We start from the raw sequence: 23,837 nt of genomic DNA, 5'->3' as shown, positions 1-23,837 counted from the left end.
GCCCTGAAGCATCTGAGCTTTTCTAACACCAAACTTGACCAGCATACGAGATCAACACTGCAGCCTTTGGGCTGATTGGACCCCCAATGTGCAAACACCTCAGGTCTTCACAAAGACAAGCATCTGATATCTTTAGATACCATCTCTGCCAGTAACTGAGCTCTTACGACACAAAGTCTGTCAACAACTGAGCTCCGTACCCAGACACCAATTGTGCCTCTACAGCAGCACTTCATACATCAGACTACAGACGAAGAAGTGTAAAAAAGTTTTGTTTTTAAAGTTTTAAGCAGGACTTTTCCATCTATGCACCCAAGATCTGGAACACTACAACGCTGCTCCAGTTTAGGAAATAGTTGAAAACTCATCTCTTCAAAGAACACTACATCACAACAGAGTACCCAACCATCTCGTCTGTGTACCCAGGACTTGGCCGTAGACCCCTGTATCTTTAACCCAACCCTGCTCCAATGTAGGAAAGAGTAAAGGCTCACCTCTTTAAATAATACTACTTCACAGCAGAGTAACTGACCATCTCATCTGTGCACTGAGGACTTGGAATGAGACCCCTGTATCTTTAACCCAACCAACCCTGCTCCAATGTAGGAAAGAGTTGAAGAGACTCCCCTCTTTAAGAAACACCGTTCACAGTGCATAAACCATCCACAGGCCAGCTTCCGTCCCTAAAGCTACTGGTGTGATGCTTGTCTGTCCTTAACTACGTACAGTGCCCCACTACCTTATGGCCAGGTTCATGCTATTGAAATACTATAACAATAAACAAATGGGAGAGCTAGGACTGGTTGTGGGCCGTCCTTGTCACTTAGTAAATGTAAGAAAAACAACTAGGACCTGTCTAGCAGATTATCCGACACAGCAGTGTCCAGCACCGTAATGGTTTGTTAGAAGACCCCTCACACACCAACCTAGATGGTGTCACGCTTCATCATCGGGTTGCAGATGAGTAGCCGAATGCTACTCAACTGTGCTGCGGTACAAAAGGTGGTGGTGATGGACGGAGCATCTGAACCAATCAAACACTCACACCCAGTCAAAAGATCTGCCTAGAGGCCTCACCACCGGGCCACAGAGGCCAGGCCGGACCCGCTGCGCCTAGAGGCCTCGCCCCCAGGACACAGAGGGCAGGCCAGACCCGCTGCACATAGAAGCCTCGCCACCGGGCCAGTGTGCGCTACATTTGCATGTAGCCATGTCTGAACTGGGGTGGCAGGGTGGGCTAAAGAACGGTGATGGATCAAACCCAGATCTTTTGACTGGGTGTAAGTGTTTGATTGGTTCAGATGCTCCGTCCATCACCACCCCCTTTTGTATCGCTTTGCTCGCCATAAGTTGGCAGAGTATGCTCAGACGTGAGTCCCTTGCTCACTTTGCCACTGGATTCAAGCAAGCCGGTCTGAAGACGGCTGAAATGCCAGAAACCAGTCCTCGGAAGCTTGTTTCCGGTCAAGGGAAGGCATGGCTTGGCAGTTCGGGCTGGACTGTTCCCATGAGGCACAGGGTCAGACTGATTTGCATATAGCCATGTCTGAACTGGGGTGGCAGAGTGGGCTAAAGAACGGTGATGGATTAAACCCAGATCTTTTGACTGGGTGTGAGTGTGTGATTGGTTCGGATGCTCCGTCCATCACCACCCCCTTTTGTACCACTCAGCTGTGCTGCGACACCTGATTACAGTGGAATATTAAAGATATCTCTGGGACTCTAACTGATGATTTACTTTATTCAGAGTTTCCCAGGATATAATAAAAACAAGTGGATAACTACAAGAGACTGATTAATTGAGCCCCAGTTATCAGTTAGGTCGACATGTTTCAGCCTTTTTAAAACAGTGTCAGGCTTTCTTCAGGACCTTACTCACAGTGAATTAAAATTGTGGTATAGGTGAAAAAGTGAAAGTGAGTGGCAAAAGGTAATTATGCCACGTGTATATGCATTTCTAGCAGCACACACGCTAAGGTGTGCTAACTTATGCTGTATGGACTGACCGCACTTCGCGTCCACCTTACGTAGCCCTGAATAGTTTTACAGAGGGTGAGCCCTTCGACACAAACAGTGAAGCTAAGGGTCTCCAGTCCCCGGGACCAGAGTTATGGTGTATTTTCTTAACCAATGTAAATGACCTAAGGCTTGGCAAGGAATGTTGGAAGAGTGATAGACTGCCTGACATAAGAGGGAGTCACAGACCTTTGGGAGAAAGGCCAGTTCAGTCCTCAGCACTAGTTTGTCCAGAAAGAAGGTGGTGTAGTGCGGCTGGACTGACAGGCATCCTTCCAGAGGGGTCTGTGCCTGGCAGGCCTGGGCACCCCTGAGGTCAGACACCCCCTCATACACCTGGCAGGCCTGGGAAGCCCCCCCAGGGCCCCCCCATGAGCCACCCCCCCTGTACTCACCGCCCTCGCCCCGGTGCGCCCTCAGGAGGTGCAGCAGCACCCCCTCATCCCTCCAGAGGTGTCTGTGCCTGGCAGGCCTGGGCACCCCTGAGGTCAGAGGTCAGACCCCCCCCGACCCCCCCCAGGGCCCCCCCCCTGTACTCACCGCCATCGCCCTGGTGCGCCCCCAGGAGGTGCAGCAGGAGCAGCAGCACCGCCCTCATCCCTCCAGAGGTGTCTGTGCCTGGCAGGCCTGGGCTCCCATGAGGTCAGAGGTCATACATTCCCCCCTAGGGCCTCCCCTGTACTCACAGCCCAGGCACCGGTGCGCCCCCAGGCACCCCCAGGTGTCCCCAGAGGCCTGAGGTCAGGCATCCTTCCAGAGGTGTCTGTGCCTGGCAGGCCTGGGCACCCCTGAGGTCAGACACCCCCTCATACACCTGGCAGGCCTGGGCCTCAGACACCAGCACCTCGAGGTGTGCACCCCTCTCCAGGAGGCCCCCACCCTTGTACTCACCGCCCAGGCAACGGTGCGCCCCCAGGAGGTGCAACAGGAGCAGCAGCACCGCCCTCATCCCTCCAGAGGTGTCTGTGCCTGGCAGGCCTGGCCCCCCCTGAGGTCAGACACCCCCTCATACACCTGGCAGGCCTGGGAAGCCCCCCCAGGGCCCCCCCATGAGCCACCCCCCCCTGTACTCACCGCCCTCGCCCCGGTGCGCCCTCAGGAGGTGCAGCAGCACCCCCTCATCCCTCCAGAGGTGTCTGTGCCTGGCAGGCCTGGCCCCCCCTGAGGTCAGACACCCCCTCATACACCTGGCAGGCCTGGGCCTCAGACACCAGCACCTCGAGGTGTGCACCCCTCTCCAGGAGGCCCCCCCTTACTCACCGCCCTCGCCCCGGTGCGCCCCCAGGAGGTGCAGCAGGAGCAGCAGCACCGCCCTCATCCCTCCAGAGGTGTCTGTGCCTGGCAGGCCTGGGCTCCCCTGAGGTCAGACACCCCCTCATACACCTGGCAGGCCTGGGCTCCCATGAGGTCAGAGGTCATACATTCCCCCCTAGGGCCTCCCCTGTACTCACAGCCCAGGCACCGGTGCGCCCCCAGGCACCCCCAGGGGTCCCCAGAGGCCTGAGGTCAGGCATCCTTCCAGAGGTGTCTGTGCCTGGCAGGCCTGCCCCCCCCTGAGGTCAGAGGTCAGAGGTCAGACCCTCCCCCCCCCCCAGGAGCCCCCCCCCCCCGTACTCACCGCCCTCGCCCCGGTGCGCCCCCAGGAGGTGCAGCAGGAGCAGCAGCACCGCCCTCATCCTGCCCCCGGGGCCTCTGCTGGGGCTGCCTCCAGGGAGCAGCCATTGGAGGGCGGGAGGGCCAAGGTTCTAGAGGGCGGCCGGCCTCTGACGTCAGCGCGCCATTGTGAGCTCACGCGGCGTCACTGTGACGTCACACTCCGGAAGAACGACAGAGACTCCTTCCTGCTGAAGAATATCAACACGAGGTCAGCGCTCTAGTGTCCGCCCGGTGACGTCACCGCCCACTGTTAGCTCACGCCGGGTTCCACAGTTGTCACTGTGACGTCACATTCCTGAAGAACGAGCAGACTCCTCCCCGCCGAAGAACAGAGGTCAGCGCTCTAGTGTCCGCCCGGTGACGTCACCGCCCACTGTGAGGTCACACCGGGTTCTCTGGGGCCACTGGTTCTTGGCACTCCAGTGACGTCACACCGGGTTCAGCGGGGTCAAAGGGCACATTAGTAACGTCACACCGGGCTCAGTGAGGTCACAGGGAACATTAGTGACGTCACACCGGGCTCAGCGGGGCGTCAGGACACTTCAGTGACCTCACACCGGGCTCAGCGAGGCCACAGGGCACATCAGTGACGTCACACCGGGCTCAGCGGGGCGTCAGGGCTCTTCAGTGACGTCACCTCAGCCTCAGCAGGAAACCATACGACAATTTTCTGTTAAGATTGTAATGAAGTAATGTTTGAATTCCATGAAATAATTGTCTTAATAAACTGAGTTGTTCTACGCTCAGCCTCAGAGGGTTTGGTTCTAAGGCACTGAGATACTTGGACTGAGCAGAGACTCGCGGTGGAATGTGTGGTGGATGAGACGTCATTGAGTGAGTGGTGCCGGGCGGATTAACGGGTCTTTATTTAATCCCACCAAAGGACACCGTTTGTGCTCTTCCATCGATTAGACAGACTCTCCCCCGGCCAGGGAGGCTTCACACTTTACTGAGCTACTTGTGATGAGTTTAAACCCGCTCTGCATTTCACCATCGACAGGATGAAAGGTAAGGCAGCCTCCTCTGGTCACTCAATGCTGATAAAGCATTCGACAGGGTGGACTGAGCGGGCTATCTGATGCCCGGTGAAACTGGCCCTGGGCGGTCGGTTCCTTGGCCGGATCGCGCCCCCGCTCTTGTAACTCCAGGGTGGGAATGAAGGTAAGTGCCAAGCATTGATCCGGTGCCCGGGCACAGAGGTACCCGCCAGGGACGTCGTTAACACTCTGCCTCTTTCCAGCCTCCTCTTAGCGCCTCTCCCAGGGAGTATCCCTGGATCCGCAGAGGTACCCGCCAGGGATGTCCTTTATACTCCGCCTCTTTCCAGCCTCCTCTCAGCCCCTCTCCCAGGGAGTATCCCTGGAGTATCCCTGGAGTATCCCTGGGCACAGAGGTACCCGCCAGGGACGTCCTTTACACTCTGCCTCTTTCCAGCCTCCTCTCAGCCCCTCTCCCAGGGAGTATCCCTGGAGTATCCCTGGAGTATCCCTGGAGTATCCCTGGAGTATCCCTGGGCACAGAGGTACCCGCCAGGGACGTCCTTTACACTCTGCCTCTTTCCAGCCTCCTCTGAGCCCCTCTCCCAGGGAGTATCCCTGGAGTATCCCTGGAGTATCCCTGGAGTATCCCTGGATCCACAGAGGTGCCCGCCAGGGACGTCCTTTACACTCTGCCTCTTTCCAGCCTCCTCTTAGCCCCTCTCCCAGGGAGTATCCCTGGATCCGCAGAGGTACCCGCCAGGGACGTCCTTTACACTCTGCCTCTTTCCAGCCTCCTCTGAGCCCCTCTCCCAGGGAGTATCCCTGGAGTATCCCTGGAGTATCCCTGGAGTATCCCTGGATCCACAGAGGTGCCCGCCAGGGACGTCCTTTACACTCTGCCTCTTTCCAGCCTCCTCTTAGCCCCTCTCCCAGGGAGTATCCCTGGAGTATCCCTGGAGTATCCCTGGGCACAGAGGTACCCGCCAGGGACGTCCTTTACACTCTGCCTCTTTCCAGCCTCCTCTGAGCCCCTCTCCCAGGGAGTATCCCTGGAGTATCCCTGGAGTATCCCTGGAGTATCCCTGGATCCACAGAGGTGCCCGCCAGGGACGTCCTTTACACTCTGCCTCTTTCCAGCCTCCTCTTAGCCCCTCTCCCAGGGAGTATCCCTGGATCCGCAGAGGTACCCGCCAGGGACGTCCTTTACACTCTGCCTCTTTCCAGCCTCCTCTGAGCCCCTCTCCCAGGGAGTATCCCTGGAGTATCCCTGGAGTATCCCTGGAGTATCCCTGGATCCACAGAGGTGCCCGCCAGGGACGTCCTTTACACTCTGCCTCTTTCCAGCCTCCTCTTAGCCCCTCTCCCAGGGAGTATCCCTGGAGTATCCCTGGAGTATCCCTGGGCACAGAGGTACCCGCCAGGGACGTCCTTTACACTCTGCCTCTTTCCAGCCTCCTCTGAGCCCCTCTCCCAGGGAGTATCCCTGGAGTATCCCTGGAGTATCCCTGGAGTATCCCTGGATCCACAGAGGTGCCCGCCAGGGACGTCCTTTACACTCTGCCTCTTTCCAGCCTCCTCTTAGCCCCTCTCCCAGGGAGTATCCCTGGATCCGCAGAGGTACCCGCCAGGGACGTCCTTTACACTCTGCCTCTTTCCAGCCTCCTCTGAGCCCCTCTCCCAGGGAGTATCCCTGGAGTATCCCTGGAGTATCCCTGGAGTATCCCTGGATCCACAGAGGTGCCCGCCAGGGACGTCCTTTACACTCTGCCTCTTTCCAGCCTCCTCTGAGCCCCTCTCCCAGGGAGTATCCCTGGAGTATCCCTGGAGTATCCCTGGAGTATCCCTGGATCCACAGAGGTGCCCGCCAGGGACGTCCTTTACACTCTGCCTCTTTCCAGCCTCCTCTCAGCCCCTCTCCCAGGGAGTATCCCTGGATCCGCAGAGGTACCCGCCAGGGATGTCCTTTATACTCCGCCTCTTTCCAGCCTCCTCTCAGCCCCTCTCCCAGGGAGTATCCCTGGAGTATCCCTGGAGTATCCCTGGAGTATCCCTGGGCACAGAGGTACCCGCCAGGGACGTCCTTTACACTCTGCCTCTTTCCAGCCTCCTCTCAGCCCCTCTCCCAGGGAGTATCCCTGGAGTATCCCTGGAGTATCCCTGGAGTATCCCTGGAGTATCCCTGGGCACAGAGGTACCCGCCAGGGACGTCCTTTACACTCTGCCTCTTTCCAGCCTCCTCTGAGCCCCTCTCCCAGGGAGTATCCCTGGAGTATCCCTGGAGTATCCCTGGAGTATCCCTGGATCCACAGAGGTGCCCGCCAGGGACGTCCTTTACACTCTGCCTCTTTCCAGCCTCCTCTTAGCCCCTCTCCCAGGGAGTATCCCTGGAGTATCCCTGGAGTATCCCTGGAGTATCCCTGGATCCACAGAGGTACCCGCCAGGGACGTCCTTTACACTCGGCATCTTTTCAGCCTCCTCTCAGCCCCTCCCCCAGGGAGTATCCCTCGATCCACAGAGGTACCCGCCAGGGACGTCCTTTACACTCTGCCTCTTTCCAGCCTCCTCTTAGCGCCTCTCCCAGGGAGTATCCCTCGATCCACAGAGGTGCCCGCCAGGGACGTCCTTTACACTCTGCCTCTTTCCAGCCTCCTCTTAGCCCCTCTCCCAGGGAGTATCCCTGGATCCACAGAGGTACCCGCCAGGGACGTCCTTTACACTCGGCATCTTTTCAGCCTCCTCTCAGCCCCTCCCCCAGGGAGTATCCCTCGATCCACAGAGGTACCCGCCAGGGACGTCCTTTACACTCTGCCTCTTTCCAGCCTCCTCTTAGCGCCTCTCCCAGGGAGTATCCCTCGATCCACAGAGGTGCCCGCCAGGGACGTCCTTTACACTCTGCCTCTTTCCAGCCTCCTCTTAGCCCCTCTCCCAGGGAGTATCCCTGGATCCACAGAGGTACCCGCCAGGGACGTCCTTTACACTCGGCATCTTTTCAGCCTCCTCTCAGCCCCTCCCCCAGGGAGTATCCCTCGATCCACAGAGGTGCCCGCCAGGGACGTCCTTTACACTCTGCCTCTTTCCAGCCTCCTCTGAGCCCCTCTCCCAGGGAGTATCCCTGGAGTATCCCTGGATCCACAGAGGTACCCGCCAGGGACGTCCTTTACACTCCGCCTCTTTCCAGCCTCCTCTGAGCCCCTCTCCCAGGGAGTATCCCTGGGTCCACAGAGGTACCCGCCAGGGATGTCCTTTACACTCCGCCTCTTTCCAGCCTCCTCTCAGCGCCTCTCCCAGGGAGTATCCCTGGAGTATCCCTGGGTCCACAGAGGTACCCGCCAGGGACGTCCTTTACACTCCGCCTCTTTCCAGCCTCCTCTCAGCCCCTCTCCCAGGGAGTATCCCTGGAGTATCCCTGGAGTATCCCTGGAGTATCCCTGGATCCACAGAGGTACCCGCCAGGGACGTCCTTTACACTCTGCCTCTTTCCAGCCTCCTCTTAGCGCCTCTCCCAGGGAGTATCCCTGGAGTATCCCTGGAGCATCCCTGGAGTATCCCTGGATCCACAGAGGTACCCGCCAGGGACGTCCTTTACACTCCGCCTCTTTTCAGCCTCCTCTTAGCACCTCTCCCAGGGAGTATCCCTGGAGTATCCCTGGAGTATCCCTGGATCCGCAGAGGTACCCGCCAGGGACGTCCTTTACACTCTGCCTCTTTCCAGCCTCCTCTTAGCACCTCTCCCAGGGAGTATCCCTGGAGTATCCCTGGAGTATCCCTGGATCCACAGAGGTACCCGCCAGGGACGTCCTTTACACTCTGCCTCTTTCCAGCCTCCTCTTAGCACCTCTCCCAGGGAGTATCCCTGGAGTATCCCTGGAGTATCCCTGGATCCACAGAGGTACCCGCCAGGGACGTCCTTTACACTCTGCCTCTTTCCAGCCTCCTCTCAGCCCCTCTCCCAGGGAGTATCCCTGGAGTATCCCTGGAGTATCCCTGGGCACAGAGGTACCCGCCAGGGACGTCCTTTACACTCTGCATCTTTTCAGCCTCCTCTTAGCCCCTCTCCCAGGGAGTATCCCTGGATCCATGACATCTCAGGAGACCTTTAAAGTGAGACTATATCGTCCTCACAATCACTTCAATCCCGAGCCCCTCTTTTTGAGGGAATCCAGACAGCCGCAGGCCCACAGGTCAACAGGACCCAACCCGAAGGCTTGGGGTCGGGTGTGGGGGCACCCCTTGGCAGAGTCTCACACCGGTCTGCTGGACCTCCAAGGCCATCAAATGTCTTGGAATCCGACTGATGCCCAAACTCTGATCATGGGCCAGAACAACCTTTGACCTCCACCTACACGAGGCCAAGTTCACTCTGGCAGCCTGAATGAACCACTCGCTTTCATGGGTGGGACGTCGGTCTGCTCTCAACATGACTCTCCGTTAACATTATCTTATACATTTCATGCAGCCTGCATGAATTCTAATTGGGAGCAAGACTCACAGTCAAGAGCTGCAGAAAGCACCCCAGGAAAGGTGTGGGGGTGTGGGGGGGGGGGAAGGGGTGTGGGGGGAAGGGGTGGGGGGGGAAGGGGTGTGGGGGGGGTGTCCACATATCCTGCACTGTGGCCACCTCTCCCAAATGCGACACATGGATGAATGTTCAGAGGGAAACAGAAAACAAGGGAGCATCATTGGGCAACATCTGGCTGCTGGGTGAGTCCCCGGAAGCATGAGGGGCTGCCGTCTGTCCAGAGCAGCGCGAGCTGTCTGGGGCTCCACTGCGAGTTGAGGTCGCACCGCCTTTCCGTCTCCTCTTACACCCATGACTGATTAGTTCACCACACACCCGGGGCCTCATTTATGAAAAGTGACGCATCGCTGCGTGAAAGCAGCGATGCACCACTTTTCACTGCGCCCTCCTTGCTACACCAACGATGCGTCATATTTACAGTATGACGCATCATGGCGCAAGGAGTTACAGATGCGTCAGTATTTCTGACGTATCCGTAAGCGCAAAAGTGACGCATTGCTGGCGTGTGTCACAAAAGTGACGCAACTCCAGCAATGCGTCCTTTCAGATGGGGCAAGCCCCATGTGAAAGGGCCTGCGTCAGTCATATGTCTGCTGTGAGGCAGGCGCAAGATTGTGACGCAACGGCGTCCTAGAAGTGACGCAGTGAAATCTCATAGATTTCACTGCGTCACTTCTACGAGGCTTTCTTGCATCAGAACGCCCCCCTTGCATACATTATACCTGGCGCAGGTATAATGTGGCGCAGGGGTTTACAAAGTGACGCATCTACCTACATGAGTCACTTTGTAAATATGGTGCAACAAGGCACATTTTTTTACGCCACTGGTGTGTCACAAAAAATGGCGCACCGGTGGCGTAAAAGTGACGCACGGCCTCATGAATGAGGCCCCAGGTTTGTTGACCGGGACTTTCAGACTTGGAGATCAAGGGAACGCTTCCATATTCTTGACTTTTATGCAGAAGCAACTTGAGGATTCCATATTTGATCTCTTCGAAGGAACCCAAGACCAAGCGCGTCCATCACCCCCAGATACGGCTCTGGTTCTCACAGAGCATTACCATAGCGCTCTTACCCTTAGAAAAGTTCCTTCAGCACCTCCCATCACCCAAGCACCTGGTCTCCTACGTCTACAGCACACCTAACATTCCACAACCACCCATAAACCCTCCTTCCAACTTCAGTGGGAGAAGGATCTCAAGAGAAGGCTTCACAAGATCTTTCTTTGCACCAATAATTGTGCTCACCATGGCCGGGGTAGAGAAATCCTATTTGGAACACTTCCATTGGCACCTTACACCAGCCTGCCTACACAACACCAACCCTGCCTATCACTACACTTGCTAACACAGTTGTGGAGAGACAAGTTCCATAATGCACATCCTGTGGTCTTGCCCACACCCGAGTGATTTCTGGGATAAAGTCTTCTCTGCTATTTCACAGATTTAAGGAGAGGACATGGACAAGCTTTCTTAGCTGCCATTTCTTGGCACGCCATCAGCAGGTTTCTACCCCCTCCACTTGTTCGCAGGTAAACAGGTCTCCCACTTTTTCCTGGCAGCTATACATAGCATCCTTTCCCTCTAGTGGAAAGCTATTAAGCCAACATATGAACTCTGGTTACATAAACATTGGCATTTAAGGTATGAGAAAATAGCAGACCATCCTGTAGACAGATCACAACTCTCCATTTCACTTCTTTCATCCTCGAACAAGGGTAACAGAAGCAGGACTTACAAACCCTGCAAGCATTGGGACTGACCGATACTTCCTTGAGTCCCATTTTTGTACCTCAGCTGTTTTGGACATTTGATGGCATGTGCACTTCTTATTTGTTTATATGAGTGGCCCGGTATGGGGAGTAAGAGGATTGGAGGAGGGCTGGAAGTTGAGTGTTGCAAGTTGCATTCACCAGAGGCTATTTTGACTGATTTTCTAGTGTTACAAAATATACTGAATACAAACTAGTGAAAAGTAGGACATGTAGAAATGTAATGTTAACGAATCCTTGAAGTGACTAGCGCCCAAAATCAATTTTTTGCCTAGCTGTCCTATGTAGAAAACCAGAGTACAGATTAAAACTCCTACTATTTTATCTCAGGAACTGGCCTATCTAGAAAAATAGTTAAACAATTACTTTTAATAGTCATTTAAACTCCAATGCAATGGTGAAGTTGGAATTTTAATAACTATTAAGGAAAAGTAACTTTTAGAAAGTTACCTGTTTGCTACCTAAAGCCCCTGGAGCCTGACTTTGCCTTTAATCTCCCACTTCTGCCAGTCAGCAACTAGCATTTGAATGAGTGTGAAAAAGGTGTGAAATGCTTCTCAGGAGCAAACAATAGGCTGGGCTGAATAATCAGAGATTGCTTGTTTTAACCTGACAGAATATGCAGGGTAGGGCTGTGGGCATCCTTTTTGACATTACAGTGTAAAATTCTTCTTGAGTGTCAAATCTTTCTTGAAAGGCCTGCTGGGTTTACATATAACACTAGGGACACAGTTGAAAGGAAGGGAAACAGGATGCCCAGAAAATGTGTGTGAATCTACAGTCTGGTTGCTTGAAACCCCTGCTTTGTTCTACTAGATGTCCATCTCTGGGTTTATTGGTTCTATCATTTTTGGTGTTAGTTGTGGGAGGACACTGGGATTATCATAGTACACTCCCCACACACAACCTCAGTCAACAGAGCACACGTTTTGTGTGGCCCAAGACTTTCACCCTCTTGAACATGTCCAAAGTGGGTAGGGTTGTCCCCCGGGAACATTTACTCCATTGGTTAGGGTGTGCCCCGGAGTCATTCCCACACACTCGTCACACCAGAAAAAACGTTGCACCACCTACTTCAGAATCCTTCTAGGATCTGAGGATTATCAGAAGAGGACTGAATCTACAGTCTGAGACGTGAGAAGATCCCAGGAGGATTGGACCTGTTCTCTCTCTTATACCCAAGGCAAAGAAGGGGACTCCAAGGGTCACAGGTTGACCTCCTGTTAAAATTACAGGGACACAAGAAGCTACAAGAAGCCTTTTCCTGCAATTGCCCAGCGGACCAGTGTTGACTGGACTCTGTTGTGGCCTCTGTCGGACACCAGGAGAGTCTCTAAGTGCCTCCCCTGAGGTCCAGGCGCTTTAGAATTGTACCCCTGTGGTGGATTGGGGCTTAAGGGACCAAAGTCAGAAGGTCAAATCTTTGACCAGGTCAAACCTGGTTGATGTATCTTATGCTCGCTTAATCACGATCAGCTTCAAATTGCACTTAAGACCCCGTCTACCACGACTACTGACTATCACAGGCTCTTTGTGTTTATTGGCGCTATTTCTGCTTAATACTTTAAAAATGCCTCTCTCTGGCTCCTCCTATTGGATTTTTGTCATTTCATTATTAACATTTACTCTATTGCTCTAATTTGTTTTGGGATTATTATTGTTTTGCATTTCACCATTATTACTGTTTTGGTACTACTTAAATACTTTACGCATTGCCCTGAATGAAGCCGGTCTGCTCTGTGCCACAGCTCAGGTTAATTTAGTGACAGTGAGGGTTTGCCCTGAGAAGGATCGTGCTTATTCCTTGAAGTAGGTAGTCACACACCCCAAATAATAGTCCAATTTCTTACTTTAGTGTTTAGTGGTGGGATCCAGGACTTGTAAATTGCAGGATCACTCAGTGATTTAAGTAAGAATTAAAACTTCCTTTTTAAAGTTGTTTGGGAAATGCTTGAAATTGCAATCAGTCGACCACACCTGCTACAGTTTAATTTGAAGCTAGCATGCTGCTTACAGAATGTAGCATGTACTGTTGACCTGGTGGTAGCCAGAGAGTACAGCTAACATGGTCGACATGGAGATAAAAGAATATGGGGAAGAGAACAAAAACTACTGCACTGTGAAATTCAAAGAGAGTGGTGTGGAAACGATGGTAATTAGAGAGTGTTTGGCTTTTAATTGAGTAGTTTTTACAAAGTAAAACATAAATGCAAACTTTTATTAGTAGATTGTTAAATGCTTCTACAGGCTTCCGTGTGGGTCCGCGGATCCACTGTGGAGTTGTGTGGGGGCCGCGCTGAGCACCGCTGTGGATCCGCAGAGCCACCAAAAAAAAATAAAAAATTGGGCTCCTTCACAGGAAACATGGAAAGGGTTAAAAAAAAACACTGACCATTTAGAAGTTGTATAACAAAAATAATAGATGAAAGGATGCCTGGAATTTGTGATCGACCGGAGCACATGGTGAAGGGTAGCCATTTTAGCTGCTTTTGTACTGAGAGTGGAGCAGGATTTTTATAGTTCTGACTTAAGATTTCCAATGATAGCAGATGTTAACAGACATAGAACTTAAAGTTGGTGAACAGTAAAGAGCTTTTACAGGTATGTTAATTAGGTTGTAGTATAAAAGAAGTATATGTAGATAAGACATTGTGAGTGTAGATAAGCTGAAAGAAAATGTGTAGCTTCTAGACACTATACTAGAAGGCAAAATAAAAGGGAGCTTAGATGAGAACATAACTAAGAATAGAGTGAACAGGAAAGGTGAAAGAGGAATTGGTATATTGAAATATAGTCATTATTAAGCCAGTTAATGAATGTGTTTGAAATTAGATGCAAGTGCATGCTTATAGTATGTAATCTAATTGTTTGCAATTTCCACCCAGTCACACAGTCTGGCAGACTCGGACACCCAGTTTCACTCCCACAAAAGCATTTATTTAGCCACCACTCATATAGCCAGACAGTGACTGCCGGACTCAGTCACACATCCATACAACCATTCACACACCCATTTTCTCACCTACACTTACCAATTATTTACACACTCATGCAGGTACGGTCACACCCACTCACACGCCCGAACAGCCACTCGTGTACCCAGCACTTTTGACAGTCTGTTACACATGCACCCAGTTATACACCCAGTCACCCACACATACAGCTACTCACACACCTGTTTAGAAAACCATCCAGCCACTCACACACTAAGTGAGACTGCGACAGAGGCACTTACACATACATTCACATACCACTTATGTATCCACCACTAAGAAAGCCACTTCCACACACAGTTACAGAGCCAAATACTGCTGAACACAGCCAGCTAGTAATCCATACAGCTATTTTTATATCCATTTGAACCCCCCATGCAGCCACTAAGACACCCAGTCACATACAGAGACACCTAATTCACCTTAGGAGTCTGAACAGTTTACCACTGCTAGATAGTGGTAAAGTGTTTGCGTTTCTCCACTAAACATGGTTTGATTGACTTAAACACAATTAGGATATTTAATTATTTGTAAGTCTCTAGTAGGGTGCACTACCTGTGCCCAGGGCCAGTATTAGTGGGGCTGCAGCACTAATTATGCCATGCATACAAGTAGCCCTTAAACCTGTCTGAGGCACTCCACTGGTGAGACTATATGTGCAGTTTTACTGCCATGATGAATTGGCATTTAAAATACCTCGATTAGCCTTAAACTATCCTTTTATTACACATACGTCACCCCCAAGGTAGGTCCTAGGCAGCCCAAAGGGCAGAGTGCTGTTTCGTTAAAAAGGTCACATACACTTAAGTTTCAGTCACTTACAGATGCACTAACAGACCCATATACACCACTATACAACTAGTTACTCACCTATACAGCCACTCACATACCTCACTAGAAAACCATATAGTCACTTACACTCTGACTTATACACTGATACACCCACTGACATACTCACTTACACACCCATACACTCACTTTCACATCCATTCCCATTTTAGTATTGTAGATGAGATTGGAAGACATTTGCTAGCATGCTCTTTAACACTTAATAGGTTCATTCCCTTCTTGAATATTAAAGTACTCATATGTACTATTTTATTTTACGGATGTGGGGTGTGTTAGATATGTAAATGTAAATGTTTGTATTTTATATAGCGCACTTCTACCCGGAGGCCTCGTAGCGCTGTATTCATACCGCTGCGGAACCCATCCTGGCTTTCCTGTGAAATGTCCACTCCTGGGCACCCCCAAGGTGAAGCCAGGCATCCACAGCGCTGCTGGGGCCGTTGTGGAGATTAAGCAAGCTATTGCCCAGAGTCACAGAGTGGGACCCATGATTAGACTAGGCACCGAGGCGAGAATTATCAGGTCCGGGGAAATTGAGCCCAAGACCCGCCGAGGCGGGAATCGAACCCTGGTCCCTGGCCAGACCTCTGCATCAGAGTCTGCCGCTCTAACCATTGAGCCACACTTCTCGCACATACAAAACTCATAAACACTTAGATAATTGAACATAAATATAAAACACATAGCACTTTCTTTGACCAGATGAAATGGTTGTAAAACGTACTGTTATTTTTTAAGAATGTTTTTCTAAGCGTTATATATTAGTGTGTGTGTATATATATATATCTCGCTCCAAATTACCCACAGGCAAGAATGCACTAAACAGCAAGATCACGGGTAAGAGCGAACGCCACAGTCGGATATATTTCCAGCCCTCATGTCGTTGATATTGGCCTGACGCGTTTCTGAACTTCTTGTTCTCATCAGAGGCTCGACAAATGAGTTCGTGCTGACACACCCACATTTTAATACCTTGTTTGGCGCCCTTTATGGGCGCAATGCTTTCTGGGTTTTGTAGTGTGTGCCATCATTAGTCCACAGATGGTTGCACGTTAATTACCAAGATGCCATTGTTCAAAGCCCTTGGATGGGCCTCAGGATGCGTGCCACTCATAAAACCCATATTGTCAGCTGTTTCACTTCTTGGGCTCGGCAGAATTTCTGGGCACCGTGACCCCCAGGGATCACGGGGTCGTGCAACCTTCGCGGCCGGGCTGCCGTGTTAACATCTCGCTCCAAATTACCACACACTACAAAACCCAGCAAGCATTGTGCCCATAAAGGGCGCCAAACAAGGTATTAAAGTGTGGGTGTGTCAGCACAAACTCATTTGTCGAGCCTCTGATGAGAACAAGAAGTGCAGAAACGTGTCAGGCCAATATCAACGACATGAGAGCTGGAAACATATCAGACTGTGGCGTTCGCTCTTACCCGTGATCTTGCTGTTTAGTGCATCCTTGCCTGTGGGTAATTTGGAGCGAGATGTATATATACATATATATATTATAATCGGAGACAACTGGGAAGAAGAAAGGGCTTCAGACCGTGAGAAAATATAAAGGTAGCAAAACAAATAATGAACAACGGTGATTCTTCACTGTATCATGGTATGCAGCTACAAACAACATCTTTACAGCCTTGAGCATCCGCTACAGTGAGCGGTCATCTCAGATGAATTGTCGCAGACAGCTGGAACAGTGATGAAAGCCAGATACACTGATTCTCCTAAGGCTACTGCAGATAATGATTGCTGTCCTGCTGCACCTCTCTTCTCCCGCATTATGCAATTGTACACGCATTTATGGATAGTTTTGATCTGCTTCCACGCATGTCTCAATAATCGCTTGCTGCAGACATTGCACTGGATAAACTTGGCACTTACCCTTTTCTCACATGAAGGAATACTGAATTGTTTCCAAACAATACTCCTTTTGTGCAGGTGGCATCTCTTCCCCCTCACCCTGTGCAGAGTTTCTGAAGTACTTGTGCACAAAAGTGTATTTGTAAATAGTTAAATAAGTTGTGTTTATATGTTGTTTGGTTTAAATTGTATAATGTTACCATCTCAGATAAAATCTTGCAGTAAGTTGGTAGTGTTACTTCTTGAACATTTGAAGGTTCCCCCAAGACTACTGCAGTGGTGAGTGTGGTTCTCCTCCGCTTTCCTTCTCACGCACCAAGCGATTGTATGTTCTTTCGTGGATGGTTTTAACATGTTCCCACATGGAACTTTTCTCATGAGAGTACTTTTTACCAGTGTTTCTTGATAATTGCTTGTTGCTGATGTTACACCGCACAAAGTTGGGAAAAACACAACTCTACCTTTAAGTTCTCCTGGTGTCTTGAAGTCGATGCTTTCAATGTTAGAGTTTGCTCCTCTTAAAAACCTATGTGGGTGATCCCCATGGACACTCTGCAGAACGGAGAGTTAAAAACAAATTGGTGCCCCTAAATATCGCAAGATACAATTCAGCTCACCGTGAGAACGATACAAGTACTCATTCGTGACATGTTGGCATGCCAAGAAATTGATTATTGGGGGTCTTAGTGTAGCCAATCAGAAGTTGAGGTTTGGGTGTATCCCTGTATTTGTAGATAGTTAAATAAGTATTCAAATGTGTCAATAAAATGTATTTGTAAAGTTTTAAAAATGCATATCACTAATTTAACTTATGGGTCACATAAAACACCCATACAGGTACTCATACATGAACTCACACACCTATAGAGTTATTCACACAGGTACTGACACACCCACACAGGTACTGACACACCCGCTCAAAATCCCATACCGTCAGTCACACACCCATTTACACATGCCAACACCGGTGATTTACAAATGGAGGCTGAGCATTTTTAACCGCACATATCACTTAAAGTGGAGACAATATCAGCAAGCGGTGCTCAGAGCCAGAGGATCAGCCTCCCAATCCTCCATTTAGGGATAAGAATCCCCAAATTATTGTAACACAATTGATCACCACTCACTATATATTCCTTAAAAAAAAGATTGTGCATTCCAAATAACCCAAGTCAAATAATGCACAGAATCCATTCAAATTTGTTTAAAAATCTTTATTCATAATCCTTTATTAATGTTCTTCTTTCTTCAGATATTAACCACAAATACTTGTAGTCAACGCGTTTCGTCTCTAAAAAAAACTTTAATAGTTTTCGACATGCAATCAGTGCAGACCCGAAACCAACCATAGAAGCCATACCCTACGGTGAGCCGGTTAGGGCTCAAAGGAATTGTAGCCAGGAACCACAATTTTATGAAAGATTGCAGAACATCAAAGAGGAGTTCAGGGAAAGGGGTTACAGTGATCTCGGTCTTGACAAAGCTGAGAAAAGAAAAGAGCAAGCAAACCAGACAGGAAACAGGCCTTTGTTGTGGGAATGGGACTCAAAAGAAAAAAAAAGTCTGGAGTGAGTAGGGAAGTAATTTTTGTTTGCCAATAGAACATGTATAGCAATCATATTTTTGACATATTGCCTAGACACTGTCACATTCTTGGATCCAACACTTTACCTGAGGGGATTGTAACACATGAACCTAAAGAGGTAGACCGCAGAGGGGATACTTTGAAGAAAACTCTGTGTCCTAGCTATGTGAAGAATGTAAAAGAGAACCACACCTCAAGAAATTGGTTACAGGATAAACCAAATGGTTTATTTGTATGTGGAGGTTGTTCCGTTTGTTAACTAGGACGGAATAAAACTATGAAATTCCATTATAACACCCAAACGGAGTATTTGGTGACCTCTTTCATAAACTACAATACGTACAAGTTACTACTTGTGTAACGATATATCTGTAAGAGACATTAGTTAGTGATAGATTCCTTACCTTAGAATATCCCCAGGCATCAGACTGGATCCGGAAACTTTTGCGTAGCAGTACCCCTGCATGTCGGTAGGCGTCGCCCGCGGCTCCGCGTCCGTCGTCGGCATCGTTAGCGCCGGAATGCCAGAATACTTAGACGCCACCCTCGCGCGCTGACGTCAGTTCTTATATACAGCTTTTCCGTGCCAGATACGCAGAGCCATGATAGAACCAACACTGGTGCCATGGAACTAGGGCCCTGAAAGGGGATGACCTTAACCCTAGATATCAGTTCGCAGAACGGGGAGGATGGGTGGGTCGGTAAGGAATCTATCACTAACTAATGTCTCTTACAGATATATCGTTACACAAGTAGTAACTTGTGCATCTGAAAGAGACACGTTAGTATTAGATTCCTTACCTTAGAATAGATACCCCAACAATACCAACCCCGGTGGTGGGTCTGCGAACCAATAATCACACCAGAAAGTCCTGCAGGACGGAACGGCCAAAAGAAGCCATCCCTCCCGACTTGGCTGTCCAGGCAGTAGTGTCTTGCAAACGTGTGGAGCGAGGCCCACGTAGCTGCCTGGAAAATGTCCTGCAAGGGGACTCCTCGGCCCAGGGCAGTAGTAGTCGCCGTTGCCCAAGTGGAGTGGGCCCTCAGCCCAACAGGAGGTTCCTTTTTAGCCAAAGAGTAACATGCCTGGATGCACAATACGATCCACAGAGAGATGATCTGTTTGTGCACCGCCCGTCCTTTCTTAGCGCCCACGTAACCAACAAAGAGTTGGTCATCCACCCGGAACTGGCGTGTGCGATCCAGATAGTAAGAGAGCGCGCGTTTTGGGTCCAGACGGTGGAGCCTCTCTTCCTCTTTCGAGGGATGCGGAGGCGGAAAGAAGGTGGGCAAGGTGATGGACTGCCCAATGTGGACGGCGATGACTACCTTGGGCGACTCCGCGACCGGTCCCTCGACCTCCTGTGGGACCGGGACCTTGAACGGCTCGGGCCGACTGCCGGAGCTCAAGCCGCTTGCGGGACCGCTCCCGCCAAGCCTTAGACGTCAGGGCCCAGCAGTCGGAGCAGGTTCGGTCGTCGTGGTCGAGGCCTAGACGCTGAAGACACCGGCGATGGGTTTGAACCCGGGCATCCCTACTGGCACCGTAAGAGTCGAGCGACTCAAGAATAACAGATCAAAAGATCAAAAAAGTTTAGTCAAAAAGTGACTAAGGGGTAGAGCTTCTCCGGATCTGCGCTAGCTGGTGTGGAAAAAAGAAGAACTGACCTCAGCGCGCGAGGGCGGCGTCTAAGTACACCGGCGACGTCATTCCGGCGCTAATGACGCCGACAACGGACGCAGAGCCGCGGACGACACCTACCGACGCTCAGTGGTATTGCTACGCAAAAGTTTCCGGATCCAGTCTGACGCCTGGGGATATTCTAAGGTAAGGAATCTATCACTAACGTGTCTCTTTCAGATAGCACATCCGATTTATGCTATTGAATGTGCATGTAACAAAACCTATATTGGAAGGAGTGTACTGTGTCTAAGAACATGCACATGCATACAAGAGCATGTGAGGGCAATCAAAAATAGTGATGACAGGTACCCAATGGCTATACATATACAACAAAATCACCCCAAAACAACACAAATCTGGTTTTATGCTATAGAACAAATCACTGTGAGCAAAAGAGGAGGAAATAGAGCTACTGTTGCGACAAGTAGAAGCTAAATGGATATGTCACTTAAGTACAGTACACATGGGTCTAAACTCTAATATAGAATTTCGTTTCTTTTTATAATGAAGGACATAATGGACAATAATGTTTTGAGTTCCAACATAATGGGGAACTATGTGATTAAAATCCAGTTGAGCAAGGAAAGGTGTATTAGTTGTATTGACAACCTACTCCACATATATTTTAAAAAGGGAAAGTTGAAAAGAGGCAGGTACGATATCTTGCTGCAAGTCACGACACATGATATATTCAACATTATTAAAATATTGTTGTTTTTAATGAGGAACCTATGGAGGCACAATGTCAACCCTCTAGATTGATGGTCACCAACAACTGCGTTTTCGAGAATAGTGTAGACCGGAATTTGTTCACTTTTTCCTAACATGTACAGGATAAATAAGACAAAAATCACCGTGCATATTTGTGGATGTCTGGTGGCTTGAAGGATCGCTGTAATATCACTGCCTGATATGTCCTTACTCATACGTTGTATTGGATGATGGTATAATCATTGATGGTGAAAGGATGATATAATGTGTAGAATTTAGAATTTGATATAGACGACACTGAAAGATATGAGAAGCCCATGTGGAATATATCATATTATACATTTAGAAATGGCGGCTGCTATTACGGCACATGCTTAGTGACTAAGATGTCACCCTTGAGTTGGTAACATGTAAAAATTATTGTGCTGTGAATATTAATGCTGAAAAAATGATTAATGTTAACGGATTGAGAGATTGATGCAGTAACAATGGAAGATTAACCCTACGCAGGAGCATCATGGAAAGATGAAGCTTGAAATAGCATGAGTGATATTCATCTTATGAGATCAACAAAGACTAAGATGTTTTTTCCAATGGTGAAACAAAACATAGTGTATAATGTGATTAACCCTCAAGTTGGATTCCATTTTTTGGAATGAGAACTTCTCAAACGGTACACTATAAGATGGCGGCCAAGAAGGGAGTTGGTTTATGTCAGGTGCCATGACGACGATCTAGGCTAACGACTTGCAGAGCCTATAAGAACCCGCACTTGTCAATGGTGTGGGTTTTTTAAACCGATGGCTAGTATACCGCGGGAGATGTAAAGAGAAATGACTGAGGTAAGGAGATGGAGGGTGTTCGCTTTTGAGGATAACATCTTAAATTGTCCCTGGTCAGAGTTAAATACATATGATTCGTAATAGTAGAAAAGCAGTGCAATCCGATTAAAGTTTCAGTTGTAGCCCGCTTAGGAATACAATACAGGGCTCGACAAATCCACTCGCCCGCTCGCATTTGCGAGGGAGAATGGATGAGGACGAGCTATTTTTAGGTCCTACTCGCCCTTTCTGGCGAGTAGGAAATCAAACTAACTTTTGTCCTCTGTCTTTAAAAACAGAGCAAAAGTGACAAGATAACACGATTTAAAGGCATTTTTATTGCTCACAAAGAAAATGAGCAATAAAGATGCCTTTAAATCTTGTTATCTTGTCACTTTTGCTCCGTTTTCAGAGACGGAGGTCAAGTGGGTTGCAGTCCGGTCGAGGGGATTTTCCATGGTACTAGACCTGCAGGACTAGTACCATTTCTCGGATTTGTCGAGCCCTGCAATGGCTTTAAGCAATTGAACTGTTACCCATTTCAAGGTATTTACCTTTGGGATGTTTTTTTGTTCACAAAGGATGCATATACGAGTAAATGAATAATCTGTAAAAGAGGTTCATGAGTATTACATGTTTACAAATGGTGGCCGTGATAACGGCTCGCAATTAGCAATGAGAATGTTATTTCTGAGTTGGCAGTTTATAGTTTAATTCATGCCAATGGGAATCGCCGTTGTTAGTGGATTTAATTAAATCACAATCATTATCCGTCTTATAGTATATCATTTTGAAGGTTGAATTAGCTCATAATCCAATTTTAAAGGTGATTTATACAAGTGAACGAATAATCTGTGTGAGCGGTGCGATTGCACTACATTTTTGCAAATGGCAGCTGTGAGAAAGTGGCTCTATACATACTGGACCAGAATGAGGTACAGTGTGTATAGAGTCCACAAACCCCAGAGGTATAACAGAGGTTAAAGTCAGGTCTGACCTTACTCTCCAAAGTGGTAGCTTGGTCGAGCAGTAAGGCAGTACCAGAGGGCAGTGCAAAGCATTTGTTGTACACACTCAGTCAGCAAAAGGTTTCACACACTCAAGGACTGAACTCCAGGCCAATTGTTGTTTTATCAAAAGGTATAGTGGTTTTATTTTTAGAACCAACAGGTATCAAAATATACTTTTCTCAATATGAGTACTCTCATGTAATTAATTTGCAAGGAAGCAATGAAGTTTGTGAACACAATAGATACAGGGGTTGCAGTAGGCAACACAATTCTAAACACACTTTAGCATTGAGCTCAATGGATTGTCATAATATAAGTACAGTTGATTATAATACAGATTACTTTAGTAGTCCCAGGACTATATCCTAGATTCAGTCCTGGGGTCTAAGCTGAAACCAGATTAGCAAAAACATTTTAGTTACTGTAGTGAATTTTCATGAATATAAAGCTGTTTTAAAAGTTCACACTTAGAAACTTTTCAATGAAAATCTCGCAATGTTATCCAATGGGAGAAAATTCAGGTTGCAGATAAAGTGCCATTGCGTTACTTTTGTAACCCAGCACTAGTCTCCTAGAGCCAGCACTGGGGGCTTAGCTCAAAACAGGTAGGTAATTGCGTTACAGTATTTCGTACGATTTTTAAAAAATATTTGCAGTTTTCAAAAGTAGACACTTAGAAGAAATTTCATAGAAAAGCAGACAAAGGGTTCCTATGGAGAAAATACAGGTTACTAGTAAACTCGCTAGGGATTACTTTTGTGGTTCAGTACTGGGCTGAAAGGTACAGTACTGGCTTCTCTCCTGATCACAGGTGAGTACTTCGGAATTCGGAATTAGGGTGATTTTATATGAATATTTTTAGTATCCCAAACTTCACATTTAGAAGATTTTTCAAGTCAAACCAATCAATGTTATCCAATGGCAGGTAAGTGAGTTATCGGTTTCCAGGTGAGTACTTGGCTGGTGAAGTTAGGGTTCTGGGCATAGACTCAGGGGTCCCCCAGGGTAAGGTAAGTACAGTTGGTTCACCCCCAGCGGATCAGGGGCGGCCAGGTGCGGAGGTAGTTAGGCCCAATGTTATCCAATGAGGGAAAGGGGGCCTCCGGTTGGTGGCTGCTGGCTAGCAGGGCACGCCGCTGTGGGAGCTGGGCTCCTGGTCACTTGCTCAGGTAAATGGGGAAGTAGGATAGGGTACAGGTTGCACTGACAGGGGCACTCAGGCGGCTGGGTGCAGGGTGCTTTTGAGCCGTCGGGCACTCAATGTTAATCAATGAGGAACTTGAAAAGGGAACAAAGGCTGCAGGCTCGGGGACGGAGACTCTCCAGGGGCGACTAGCACTTCGGGAGGTAATTTGGGATCTTGGAGGATAGGTAGGCACC

This window comes from Lissotriton helveticus, chromosome 10 (genome assembly GCF_964261635.1).
Source record: "Lissotriton helveticus chromosome 10, aLisHel1.1, whole genome shotgun sequence".
Taxonomy (NCBI): Eukaryota; Metazoa; Chordata; class Amphibia; order Caudata; family Salamandridae; genus Lissotriton; species Lissotriton helveticus.
This window is presented reverse-complemented; position numbering follows the sequence as displayed.